We start from the raw sequence: 14,385 nt of genomic DNA, 5'->3' as shown, positions 1-14,385 counted from the left end.
GAACTTACAGATCACCCTTGAACAACCTGGGGGCTAATCCACATATAATTTATAGTCAGCCCTCCAGTATCTGAGGTTCCTCTGGATCCATGATTCAACCAACCAAGGAGCGTGTTGTACTGCAGTGTTTACTATTGAAAAGCATCCATGTATAAGTGGACCCTGGCAGTTCAAACCCACCTTGTTCAAGGGTCAACCAACTGTACTTTTCTTTTTTGGTGGTGGGACTCTCTGGCTCTGTAAGTGTAACCAATTCTGGAACACTTCAGTCAGGGGTTAAGAAACATGACTGCATAATTAACACAACAGTTAAGATGCTTTTGGTTCCAAATAACAGAACACCCACCTCAAAATGAACCAAACCATATGGGAAATTATTTGCTTATAAATGAAAAGTCTAGCAATAGGTAGCAGAGTTTGGTCAGGGCTCCAGCTCGATTTCTCTGCAATTCTCTTAACTCTGTGTTCATCTATTCACTCAAGCCCACTTTCCTTAATGTCACAAAATGGCTGCAGCAGTCCCAGGCCTCACATCCATACACCACATTGTCAGAAAGAATGGGCTACTTTTCTTTTCCAAATATCGAAAGGAAAGAGTCCTAAACTCAAAGATTTAGATCAAGTAAGATGCCAGGCTCACCCTTGAACCAATCATGGCGCCAGAAGAATGCATTCTTCATGTTATCTAGGCTCACTCCTGCAGATGGTGATGGGGAGATTTTGGTGATGGTGGGGGAGGCACCATAAAAATACATGACTGCTTCACAATGAGGAAACACACAATGTTCGCGTGTATAAACCAAGACACAATCCCACATGCACTTGCTTTCCAAGCTCTTGCAATTGTCATTCCTAGATTGCACCAAGGATTAGTGGGATGCCTTGGGGAGGGGGCTAATTTGGTAGGTTTTAATGTACATGTACATGAGGGGCAACCTGCAGGGGTGGGAGTGGAGAATAATCTTGCAGGCTCTTATAAGCCAAAGGCTTCGGGAAGAATATTCTGAGAAGGCAGACTTTTGGCATTTAACAGTAGCTCAGGAGTAAGTTTAATGAAGAATAATCAGTGAGGGGATGTTAATATCAGCGGTCTAAAATTAACCACACAGAAGCTGAAGAGCCAAAGAATTGTTGTCAGCTATGTTCAAAGGCAAAAACTAAAATGTATTCCTTTTGTCTCCCCCAAAGGAATTTACATGAAGCTTAAAGGCTTTGTGATTCTATAAAGGCCTTTACACCACAGTATCACCTTGTTCAGGCTGCATTTTTTAGTGTCTTCTTACTGGGTACTCAACTTTCCCCATTTGGTGGATAAAATCTATATGATGTAGACTTTTTGCTATATGAATGGCCAGATCCTGGAAAGAAACACAGATCTAAAACGTTATGAGATTCTGGAAATCTGGAATAGTGGGGGATTTCTGGAATGCGAACGGCTTTATTTGCATCGTGCAGCACAGAATATGAAAGAAGGCTAGGGCTCCTGATGACAAACATCAGAGACCTCAACCCCCATACTGGCTTCCCTCCTGCCCCACACCTCACCCTTCTTCCTTTTATAATATGATACAGGCTGGAGGAGGATTGAGGGCAGTTGATGAAGAGGGTTTTGTACAGGATGGGTGCCAGTCTATGCAGTCTCTGTGACAACGTCCTTCTCTGAGGGAGGCTGGAAACAGAGCTCTGTGGGCATCACCATATTATTCTGACACATCTACACTGGCTGCTTCCTTTTCGACATTAACCCAGGACTAGAGGGCTTATAGTGATAGGCGGCCAGATCCATCGAATTTTCTGTTTCTGCACTTTAAATTCTAGTCCTGGCTTTCCTATCACTAGCCGTGAAACTCGAGGCAAATGATTTCACTTGTGATCTTTCTATGAGACACGGATACTGCTACCCTGCACTATAGCACCGCTAGTAGGATCCAATTAGGTAACGTGGAGGCATTCTCTGAAAATTATAAAGTTATACAATGGTAGAGAATTATTATTTAATCTCTCAAACACCAAAATGGTCTGGAGTGTTTCAATCGTGCAGTCTTTCAATGTGCCTGAGGTTTCTTTGTTGTAATGGTAATTCTTATTGCAGTGATACAATTTGATCATTCTAAAAAGCAAAGCGCTAAGATGCTTGTACTTTATAAAATTAGATACAGGAAAAAAGGCATGTGCAAGTGTTTTGGCTGTTACCATCCAAGTAGAAAAGCAGTCAAATCTGATAACAGGGATCCGACTCTACCATTAGCACGGTTTCTGCGATTTCACTGGCTCTAATGAGCTGGAGAGAGAGAATGCGTACTGTGAAATACATAACAGGAATCAGGAGAAATGGATTTTGATGGGAAGACATGAGGATATATGTCCCTCTTGAGATTAATTCTAAAACCTCATTATGGTTGGCCATGAAAAACATTTCAAGTCCTTACTCTAAACTGCTTAAACATAACATTTTATTCTGCTGCGATTCTTTTGTGTTGCATTAATCAGGACCCACAAGGAAAACAAAGTGACCTCTCCTCTCCATCTCCTCTTGAGGGAGATCACATAGGCTGGTTCTGATGCCCATTCACAAGTTCCTGAAAAAGAAGGGCATGAGCTCAGCTGGAAATGACAGAGGGGTCCTGTGTGACTCTTTAATGGCATCGTTTAAAAGCTGTGTTTAATCTCTTCAATCCCTGACTTTAAAATGACTGCCGTTGTGTGAGTTGGAAGACACAGCACTGAGGAGGGCATGGTGGCAAAGACAGAAGGAAGCACCTGAATTTTTTTTTAAATAAATTTTTTTTTTGTACAGAATTTGTCCCTTAGTTCATCCTTAGCTCTGTTTTCCCTGAGGTTATTTCTTGTCCATCTCCCTTCCTGGACATAAAACACTTGGTCTTGGTTATTACCACAGGCAAATGGGTTTTGGTGTGTGTTGGGATCCAGATCCTTTGAGTCTCTGTGGAAACAGAGAAGCATACAAGGCAGGCAGTAGGAGGAATTATTATTACTACTATTTGTTTATTTTTGCCTCCTTTGCCCGACTATGCATGGGGTTGGGTGAGAAAAGTCTGCAGGAGAAGGGCTGGTTGGGATGCCCTTTCTTAACCCAGATCAACCAGAGGTAGAGTTGATTCCCACCCCCAACCCTGACTTCAGAAACCATTTAACTTTCCCATGAAACCTATAACTCTAAATAAACACCGTTGGTTTGAAGTAGTTTCTGTCTGAGACATTTCTATTTCCGGTATCCCATTCTTCTCCCTCCAAATATCCCCACAAATGCCAGGGAACAGGAAACGTGGATCAGTATAGCAATTACTGATTAGCCCCAAATCTAAGTTTTTTACAATTTAATGCTTATGGAGCACATATGACAAAGAATTCAGAGGACTCCTAGTGATGTGATCGCCATGGGATGCCCAGTTGCAAATCTGACCTTACACCACTTAAGAGCACTTGAGTTCAGGTCATCAAAAATGGGTTTCAATCTTTGGCTCAGCTGCTTCACCTCCCTGATGCTTGGTCATCTATAAAATGGTGAAACCTCACCTAAGTAACAGAGCCTCGGGAGGGTTGAGTGAGAACAAAAATGAAGGCTCTTTGTAAAACAGTCAAATGTCATGTAAAAATGAGCTTCTGTCTGGGCCTGCAGCCCTTGGGATTTTAAGGATGGTCTTTATGAGTTTGGGAGTGCTCCTTAATGTTCCAGAACAGAGGGCCAGAGCCAAATGCACAGGTCCCTGTACCTAGATCTCTGGACCTATGCAAAGTATTTCCAAGTAATTTGGCCTTGAAGATTGAGTTGGGGGAACTGAGGCAATGCAATGCCATTCTATTTCTTCTCAACTATTAATATAAAACCAGATAATAAAGAACACTACTCCATCTTCTACACCTACCCCCCATCTCCCCACCTCTTATCACTAGATTTATTTTGCTTAAATATATGGGCATCTCCAGATTCAGACCAGGGGGAGCAGGAGTGAGGACTCGATGGATTGTGAATGCAAATCTGGACGAGGGTGAGGAAGATACAAAGAGGGGAAGGACCTGGGGATACAGAGAAGCCAAAACTGCAGGTCTCTTCGTCCATTTCCCTCCAGAAAGAATAAGTAAATAAAAGAAAAATTTAAAAGATAACTTTAGGGCTTCCCTGGTGGCGCAGTGGTTGAGAATCTGCCTGCCGATGTAGGGGACACGGGTTCGAGCCCTGGTCCGGGAAGGTCCCACATGCCGCGGAGCAACTGGGCCCGTGAGCCACAACTACTGAGCCTGCGTGTCTGGAGCCTGTGCTCCGCAACAAGAGAGGCCGCGATAGTGAGAGGCCCGCGCACCGCGATGAAGAGTGGCCCCCGCTCGCCGCAACTAGAGAAAGCCCTCGCACAGAAACGAAGACCCAATACAGCCATAAATAAACAAATAAATAAATAAAATTTAAAAAAATAAAAAAGATAACTTTAATGATGAAAGTCTCATTAAAAAAGAATCCTTTGTGATATTGGTTGTATTGGCATCAACCATTGCAAATCTCTGGAAAATAATTCCATGTTGCTGGAGAATAAATGAAACCAGAGAATTCTTAAATAGGACAATAAAGGAAAAACACCAACCAACCAACTGAGCCCTACATAAAATAGCTAGCAATTTAACAAAATCCTTCTGTGCTTTCTCTAAAAGGTACGAAATCTCAGAAGCACTGGTTTTACAAGTCAACAGCAAAGATAACTGGTTCCACCCCTGTCCTCCCTCCTAAGCGGAGGCTCCATCCACACCCGATGCACTGTGTTCGCTGGTATCCCCCAGCTAGTCCTGTCCCTGGTTTCTGGTAGGTCTTCAGCATACATTTGGTGAACCAAAGTTTTTTTCAATCTTGGAGGTTCTAAAGTTTTTGTTTTATCTTTTGTCTTTAGGTGGAATAAGGGTAAACACTCCGGCTAGCTGTAGCTCTTCCATACGCCCTGCCCCCTCTCCCCCTCTCTCTCTGTCCACCGTCCTGTCTCTCTTCTGTCCACCCTCCTGTCTTTCTGTCCTCACTCTGGGCAAGCGCTAATGGCTCAGATGTTTCTGCAGGGCCTCCAAGTGGTCTTCCTGCTCCACTTTCTCTTCATGCTCACGTGCTCTCTCTGCTGCCACCAGTGGGCTTTTGTGATGTAAAGCTGCTCATGTACTCATTAAATCAGTATTTACTGAGTTCCTGTGTCATGCTCGCAACTATTCCAGGTTCTGAAGATCCCCTTTAACAACTTAACCATCACGTGTGGGATTGCACGGTAACCAGCCTCCTCTCCTGGCCTCCTCACCCATCTCACCAGCTGGCTTTTCGACCACACCAGAGTCCTTCTCATTTCCTGAGAGCAGTGCTGGCTCACCCCTTCTCGTCTTTGCTGTTCCCTCTGCAATGAAAACCCTTCCCTGCCTTGTTGGTCTGAAGAATTCCTATTCATCCTGTAACACCCACGTAAGGGGCTTTTCTGTAAAGGCTTCTCTAACCTCTTTTTCTATCCAACCCAGAGTGAGGTCACCATTGTACCTTGCACACCCTGAGTGCTACAGCACTGCCAGCCTGTACCTGTGTGTTACATTTGTGTACTGCACATATGTAATTACATATACAGCACTGGATTGTAATGCTTTCTTTCCATGGCCGTCTCTCTGGCTGCAGTGCCAACTTCCTGAGGTCAGGCATTAGTTCTAGTGCGTCCTGGCGTGCCAGCGCCTAGTGAGGTATGCAATACACATCTGTTAAAAGAATAGCAGCAGATCAGCTCTCCCTGGGGATCCTCCTCCTATACCTGCCTCTAAATGTTGTTTCTCCAGGCCTCATTCCCTTTTCTCTCCAAGACTCTTTCCCTAGGCAGTCTCACCTCATCCCATTACTTGATGCATCTGTACTCAATAACTCCCCCAAATTTATCTCTACATCAAACCTCTCTTCCGAATTGCTGCTCACATATCTGACTGTATATCTAACTTATTAACTCTTCCTGGGCGTTTCCTAGACACCTCAAACATACTATCCAACAACAAAGTTACTCTTCCCCTCAAATCCACTTCTCCATTTTGTTACATGGCACTAAAAATCCACTCCCCCCCCTCCAAGCCAGGAACCATGATCTTGTCTTTGAAAGTTCCTTCTCCTTCAACTCAACATTCAATCCATTACCAAATCCAGTACATTCTACTTCTCATACAGATCTTGATTCTTTCCTGCTTTCTTCACCTCCACTGGCCCTCCCTCCTCCTCTCTCTCATTTGGTTCACTTTTCCAGCCTCCTGACTGCTGTCTCTACCACCATCTTGCTCCCCCTTCAATCTGCTCTCCATAAGGCAGGCAAACAAATTTAAAAAAAAATGCAAATAGCATTTTGTCCCTCCTTGCTTAAAACTCTTCAGTACCTTTCCACTCACAAAAAGATAAAATTCTTCTCGAAATCGTAGCATGACCTGCAAAACCCTATCCCAGCTGGCCTCTACCTTCCTCTCCAGGCATTTCTGGCACTCCTTATACCCTCACTTTTTATGCTTCAGACATACAGGCTTTACTTTTTGCTCTTAATAGGCCAGGATTCGCCTACCAAATGGAAGCAGACACATAGTAGAATTCAAATTCAGATTATACCCGTTATCAGGGGATGCTGAGATTCTCCGGATTAAATTCTGGTTGCCAGTCATCACTCAAACTAAGGATATTGCTAATTAAGATACAAAGCAGTGTGGTATATGTATAACCGAGCACTACCTAAGGTGGGAAAGGAATATGCCAACCTATTTATTTCAGTTAGAATTAGCTGGGCTCATTTAGGATATAGTTAATCTTGGGAAAAAATGGAATAGATTAAGTTATAATGGCTGTTCTAAGATAGATAATTCTTTCTCCTCTGATGCACACTAAAAAAATATTATCACTATTTTCCCAGTCTCGTTCAGAGGGTCTCCTGGCACCTGGATTATTATTGAAAATGTATTATATATTGGAGAACTTCAAATCTACAGTCAAATAAACTGCAAACCTAGTTACATTTGCAAAACTACCCCGAGGTCCTAACGCTACATTTTAACAAGGTATTCAACCAGCTGAAGGCTAGAAGCAAGACTTCACATTACCAAAACTGTCTTATTCATGAATTCCACAAAAACAATTGATTTTCACATTTATCATCAGTAATAAATAAATCACATTGTTATCAAGAGGCAAAGCACATTTTATGATACATTGCCTTTCCTTTTCATTGCATTTCTTTTATTACTTAGAGATTTTCCCCAGTGATAAGCCAAGATGATCTTCAAACAATGAACTGGAAAAGATAGGAGCCGGCCGTTAAAATATCATTTCCTTCTACTGTGGAAAAGTTTCATTGCTGTAGTCAGTGTTTTAATAATCCAGGTAGAAAGTGGTTACAGAGGCTTGGTAATTTCAAATCTAGTTCAGGGTCAGCAAAAACAAACCCCAAGTGGTCTGATGTTATTACCTGTGGAGAGAGTGTAACATGATGGGAAGGCTTTGGATGGTGGATTCAGAAAACCTCAGTTTGAATCACATGGCAGAATAAATATGGGGAGATGACTTCTCTGAGCCTCAGGTTTCTCTGAAGAATATTCCACCTGCTACAAGGGTGGGAAGGTGTAAATGACCTGAACCGCCAGTGCAGGGTTGGGCACGTAGCAAGGGTTAGGAATTGCAGTTTTAGTGACTTGTAATGATGCAAAGCGTTCTCCCACCCTCTCCTCATCCTCTTTATTTGCGAAGGAAAATGCCAGGCTGCCTCTGGAGTTCGTATCGCTGTGCAGCTGCAGCTCCTGTGGATACTTGATTCCATTAATTTCCCAGAGCATGTGGGTTTTCTGGAAAAGTTGGGTTTATTTTGCTACGGTTCACTCGAGAGTCTAGTGATTTTGGCATTACTACTATTGCCAGTGATCTGGATTAACATCCCCTGGTTGTCACCGAATTCTGGAATTACTGTGGACCTATACAGATTCCATTTAAAATTCCATTCTAAAGGGAGAGAGCTTTTTGTGTAGTGATACGATTTCTAACCATTCTAGGGAGCAAACACTAGTTCATTCTTTTTTTCTTAATTTTTTTTTATTTTTGGCCGTGTTGGGTCTTTGTTGCTGCGCGCGGGCTTTCTCTAGTTGCCGCAAGCGGGGGCTACTGTTTGTTGCGATGCGTGGGCTTCTCATTGTAGTGGCTTCTCTTGTTGTGGAGCTCGGGCTCTAGGCACGTGGGCTTCAGTAGTTGTGGCACATAGGCTCAGTAGCTGTGGCTCATGGGCTCTAGAGTGCAGGCTCAGGAGTTGTGGCGCACGGGCTTAACTGCTCCACGGCATATGGGATCTTCCTGGACCAGGGCTCGAACCCGTGTCCCCTGCATTGGCAGGCGGATTCTCAACCACTGTGCCACCAGGGAAGCCCACTAGTTCATTCTTTTATTTAGTAATTTATTCAAGTATTCACTGAGTGTGTACCACATGCCACACACTGTTCTAAGGGGAAACAGCAATGGTCAGAAATACAAAAACCTCTGTCAGGGAGGAAATACACATACTTAATAAGTAAGTAAACCATGCAGTCTGTAGATGGTGAGGGTCACTATGGAGACCAGAAGACAGGGAAGCTTTCTAGGGAGGTGCCAGAGGAGGGTCTTCGTTCGAATTTTAAATACGGTGGTCAAGGAAGGTGTAATTGACGAGGTGACACTTGAGTGAAGATGTGAGAGAGATTAGTGAGAAGGCCACGTAGACTCCTGTGGGAGGAATGTTCCAGGCAGAGGGAAGGCCAAATGCAAAGGCTGAGACATGGAGGGGTGCTTGGTGATTAAGCAATAATGAGGCACCCACTGTGGCTGGCAGCAGTGAGCAAGGGGAGAACAGAAGGAGGCATCAGAGAGGGAGGGCCTTGAAGGACACTGTAAGGACCCTGGCTTCTAATCTGAGGCAGAGGGGAAGTCACCAGAGAGTTTTAAGCAGAGGAATGGTGTGATCTGAGTGGAGTCAGGGAATCTCTTCAAAAGTTACCCTTTTCACGCAGCGGGAATCTGGGGCAAAAGCTACAAGAGTCAATTACATAGCTCAGGGAATATATTCTAAAAATTTCTGAGAAATGGGAACTCTAAAACAGAGTGAGCAGGGGTAGAGAGAATAAACACCAACTCCCCATACCTCCCTCCTTCCCAGCCCCTGGCAGCCATCGTTCTACTTTCTGTCTCTGTGAATCTGACTACTCTAGGAATCTCATTTGAGAGGACTCATACTATATCTGTCTCTTTGTGTCTGGCTTATTTTACTCGGCAAAAGGTATTCCAGTTTCATCCGTTTTGTAGCGTGTGTCAGAACCTCATTCCTTTTTCATGGCCGAATAATATTCCTTTGTATGGATACACTTAAGCCCTTTTAAATGCTACTCCTTCAGTACGACATCACCATCTTGGATGCTCCTTTATTGCCTTGGGTCACTACAACTTCCTCGGGCCATGATTTTGGGGAGGGACTTGGAACAGGCAGGTAGTTGGAGCCCAAGCAGAGGAGTTCCACTCTTCCCTCTGAGAGGAGAAAGGGGTTCAGGATGGCTGGCATTGGGGGCAAGTTTAGAGTTAAAGAGAGTAGCACGTGAGAATGTGATTTCTTGGTGGCTTCTATTTCCTCTTGTAGGATGAGGGGGAAGTTAATCTATGAAGAATGCATGAGGTGCCACAAGCCAACAACTTCCTGAGGCAGTCCATCCCAATTCTTTCTCCATCTCACGTACCAGCGCTCATCTTTGGGTTTTGTGGAACAATGTTATAACTCGTGATATAGTCCTAAAAATTGAGATCCTGGACTACATAGTTATTCTAAGGGAATGAACATTAGTCCTGTACCTAATGATTTATTGCTTATTTGGTCCTTTTGATGAAGTACTTTGTTTTGGTGTTATTTTAATGTGTCTCAAGGGGACACAATGCTCTGCAGTCAGAACCTTGGAGAGTTATTTGATGTCAGTAACATAGAGGCACATCTCTCCTCTCCTCCACTTATCCTCAGAAAAAATCAGTTTCTTGACACTGTCAATTAGAGCCGAATTACACTGAGAAGAAGAATGATTGGAGAAAAAAGAATGGGTGCAGTTGGAAGGCTCTCCTCTGAGAAAGGGGCTTGTGAGGCTGGTGGCTGGTGGTGGTGACAGTCTCCCCCTTAAACTCTCCAGAAGAGGGAGCTGCAGGTCTCTACTACCTGCCCTTCCTATGAAGAGTTCTCTACTCAGAACCTGAAAAATAAAACCCAATGTATATACTACACTGCCTCAGAGTAAAAAAGCTCTAAATCTCAAGGCTAATATAAAACAGAGATGAAGTAATCATTGAAAACCAATGAAGATCATCTTTCAGTTACAACATGTAAGTAGAGTAGACTTGGTTAAGCCTGGATAGTGGAACTCTTTTAGCCTATTATTCGCCAGTTACAAGAGCTATGCAACCAGCCTCTTTGAACTGCTTGATGTAGCAGGTATGCTTCTTTATGAACAACATTGAAAGTCTCCCACATAATGTTTTAGGCTGTTAAGCAAGGAATCTGTTGACTCACTCTCCAGGTAGAAACATAGGTCATGAGATGCAAGTAACAGACACCCTTTTCAAAATAAGGGGGAGGAAAGGGCCTTTATAGGAAGGATACTGGGTTGTCCTATAGAATTTAAGGAGAGGTTGAGCAACCAAGATTTGGAGAGAACAGGAACTAAGGCAATTCTAAAGTTCTCATTCCAAAAGTTCATAGACTATACTTGGGGGTCCTACCATTGATGGGACTCAGTTCCTAAGTTTGCATGTTCTCAGTTCAAGTGGTCAGCAGAAACTAAGACCGTCACACCCCACTCCACATCCCAAGGTGAGAGAAGCTGATTCAATGGTTTCAAGTCAGGTGTCAACCCAGACCTACCCCTAACGCTTGATGGGCCTGAGTCAAGAGTGTAAAGGAGACTCCCATGCCAAATGTGTAAATATTAAAAGTTACAAATCAAGATAATAAGACGATAAAATGTTCTATCCTCCTACCTTGGTCACAGTAACACGATAAATCCTAAGCAACTTATCTTTTTACTTCTGAAGTAAAAACAGCTTATTCTTCCCCCAAAAAGATCAGCAAAGGTTTTACTTTTAAAGGTCATGTAGACTGTCAATGCCAATTTTGTGGCTTTGTTCTACAAGGCTTTTATTTCTTCCAGGAAAACAAAACAAAGCAAAATACCACAACACCTGAAAACAATTCAGGTTCAAAGTGTGCTAAGGTTTTATTCCATTACTTTTCTCTTCTGGGTTCCTTAATAGGCATATTTGTGTGCAACTAAGATCTTCAGGACCTTACATGACTTCTTCTCTACATGCAGTTGTAATTTCCTATTTTCTGACCTCAATTTCCACTGCTGAAATTGAATAGTATGACACCAACAGAATGAAAGAAAATGGCATAGGAACAGATCTCTCAAGAAACAGGATAAATATCTCCAACTATAGGGACTGAAAAGATGGAAAATAGTTTGTACAAAACTGTTTTGAAAATATTTTAAAAATTATAAATAAATCTTTTACAATTAACCATATATACCTGTGGTTTCTTATTGTCTAAATAATAGAGTCCAAATTGATTAAAATTTTCATCTTTCTGGTCTTCTTTATTCTTTATAGCCTCCAATATACACATTTTTTCTATGGCTCTGTTTTTATTTTACCATTCTTCTTGTTTGAGAGCTTCCAGTGGGGCCCTATTTGCTACAGCAATAATTCTTAAGCATACAGGCAATAAAGTTTGAGTACCAGCTTTAGACTCCAAAGAAAAACCTGGGTCTGAGCTCCAGTTCTGCCACTGACAAGCTGTGTGATTCTAAACAAATTACTTAACTTATCTAGTCTCTAGTTTCTTCATCTGTAAAATGGGAATAACAGTGCCTTTCTTATTGGGTTACAGTAGATGTTAGATGAATTAATACAGATATACTCTTACGGCAGTGCCTGGCAAATATTAAACCTTCCACAGGTAATTAACAAAACATACGTGTCCTCTTAGGGTTTGTGGTCCTCCCGCATCCCTATCGGCTCATCTCTTGCTGTTCCCAGTCTTATAACTCAGGGGTCCCCAACCTTTTTGGCACCAGAGACTGGTATCGTGGAAGACAATTTTTCCATGGATGGGGGCGGGGATGGTTCAGGCGGTCATGTGAGCGATGGGGAGCGGGAGATGAAGCTTCGCTCGCCGGCCCGCCGCTCACCTCCTGCCGTGCGGCCCGGTTCCTAACGGGCTGCAGACCGCTACCAGTCTGCGGCCCAGGGGTTGGGGACCCCTGTTATAATTTATATTTCAGAACTACTGAACTACTCAAAGTTTCCTGACCATGCTATACAGTTCCTTCTGCGTAGGATGGCAGACTCATACTTTCCTTTAAAGAATCAAGCTAGGACATGACCTCTTCAGGAGTTCTCCCTTTGCCCAGACACAGGTAAGAGCTCGCCCCTCAGTGCTAGTTCTATATATACTTCTCTACTACGCTTTCTCAGTGTAGAGGATGCAAGTCCTTGCTTGGTGAGGAGAGCCACAGAAGTGGGCAGATTTCCGGCAAGTTCTCCGAAATAAGGTTTACCCATTGCCCCAGAAAAACAGGTCCCAGGAGACCTCGGGTATTGGTGAGAGAGGGTAAAGAGTCAGAGGGCCGGGGGCAGGGCCCTGGTAGTGGCCAGTGAAGCTGGGCAGAGGGAGACATGGCCTGGGCCCCTATGGTCTGAGAACCTGGAGAAAAAGTCCCCCTTGGCTCCTCCTTGTTATGGGGATGGGAAGAAAGAAGCATGTGGGGTCAGCGGTCCAATGAGAGGCCGGTCTTGGAGGGATTCTTAAGAAAAGCTTTTTACTCCAGAACCCAGAGCAGCACATGGTGAGGCTGGTGCTGAGGGGCCTCCGGGCTACACTGACCAGGGACGCGGGCTGCCTGGTGGTGTGACTATGACCCAGCCTTGTGACACAGTGGCCCTGGGTGAAGACTGTAGCCCGGCTATCTGGGGCATTGGCAGAAAGGGAAGGGCCAAGTTCAGGTGACATGCTGTGGGATCTATGGCTCGATAAGAGTGGTTGAAACTCTTGATTGTTCTTGAGTCCCCCAAACATTTCAGTGGTTGGAGCTTAGGCCCAAAAAATATTAGTTACTGCTACTCCAGAATGGCAGAGTCTGAGGAAGTACCTGCTGCACACAGTATTATAAATTATAGGGTTTATGTGTCTCTATTTCCTCTTCTTTTAGACTGCGGGCTCCTTGAACGTAGACATGTGGTTATTGCTGTCACCAGTGCTCAGCAGACTGTGGTCTACAGATATTCAATTAAACGTTTAACTATCTGGAATCAAAAAACCTATCATCTGGCACCTAAAGAGGTTCTGGATTCATTTCACTTCATAACAAGGGCTATTCCATAATGACCCAGCCTAGTGTTATCACCCTTTCACTACTAAAGACCCTACTTATTTGCTTATTATTTTCCTCAAGGAAATCATATTTTGCAAAACTTGGTCTACCAGACTGTAATTATTAGCAATCTGTTTCCTGTTTCCATTAGACCTATTTAACTGACAACCAAATCTTTTTAAGAGCCTCAACTAACCATTTACCATGAGATAATCATGATACATCATGAGCCAGTCAATTACCACACTTAATAGCCAAAAGAAGAATTTGAAACTTTAGTTTGTAGAGTTTTTGACTAGGCATCTTGAAACACTGAAACTTGATGGTGGACTCCCGTTTCTGCTTTGATTTCAGATCAGGAGTGAAGGCTTCATGTTCAATGCTGTCACAGGTGGCTTGGGACTGGGTTTTTTATTCTTAGATCTGGAAAGGACCTCAGACCTCACCTAGTTTAGCCCCTCAGTCCCCAAGTCCTCCCAAAACACAGGCTAAGCAGGCCAGTGTCCCCAGACTAATTATTATCAGAGCTAGAACCAGGACCCCAAGTGTACTAAATCCCAGCCTGTGGGAAAGAATCCCATGCCAACATTACTCAACTCTCTAATTTCTGCACAAAAAATTATAGATAGAAAAATTTTAAAGCTGTTAAGACTTTGGGTCCATCTTCACATTTCCTCTCATTCTACAGACTTAAAAAGGCAGGTTCAGCGAGGTCAGGTGACTCATCTGAGGGAGAACCTCAGAATTAGGAGTGAAAGTGGGATTAGATTTCTGATCCTCTGACTCTCCATCCAATTTCTTTTGGTAAATGAATCTGAAATTAGTTTAATCTCAGCTGAGGACAAGATATGTCTTGGCTTTACGTGATGGACTCGTGGTCATTACTGCAGGCCCTGCCCCCCCTGGGCATCATGGGCTGCTCGCTCTGAGGAAGTGCTCCGTGGGTGCGAGGCGCTAGGGTATAGCAAGATGAAC

The 14,385-nt window shown here is 43.5% G+C and overlaps 1 protein-coding gene across 1 annotated transcript in view; it reads right to left on the bottom strand.

Moving 5' to 3' along the window:
• CPA6 (carboxypeptidase A6) overlaps positions 1 to 14,385 on the bottom strand; it is a 275,444-nt gene that overhangs the window by 178,365 nt on the left and 82,694 nt on the right. The gene's annotated exons all lie outside the window — the stretch shown is intronic.

Source organism: Balaenoptera borealis, assembly GCF_965194805.1.
Source record: "Balaenoptera borealis genome assembly, chromosome: 17".
Lineage (NCBI taxonomy): Eukaryota > Metazoa > Chordata > Mammalia > Artiodactyla > Balaenopteridae > Balaenoptera > Balaenoptera borealis.
Note: the sequence above shows the minus strand (reverse complement) of the source record. Positions and strands in the feature narration are given on the sequence as shown.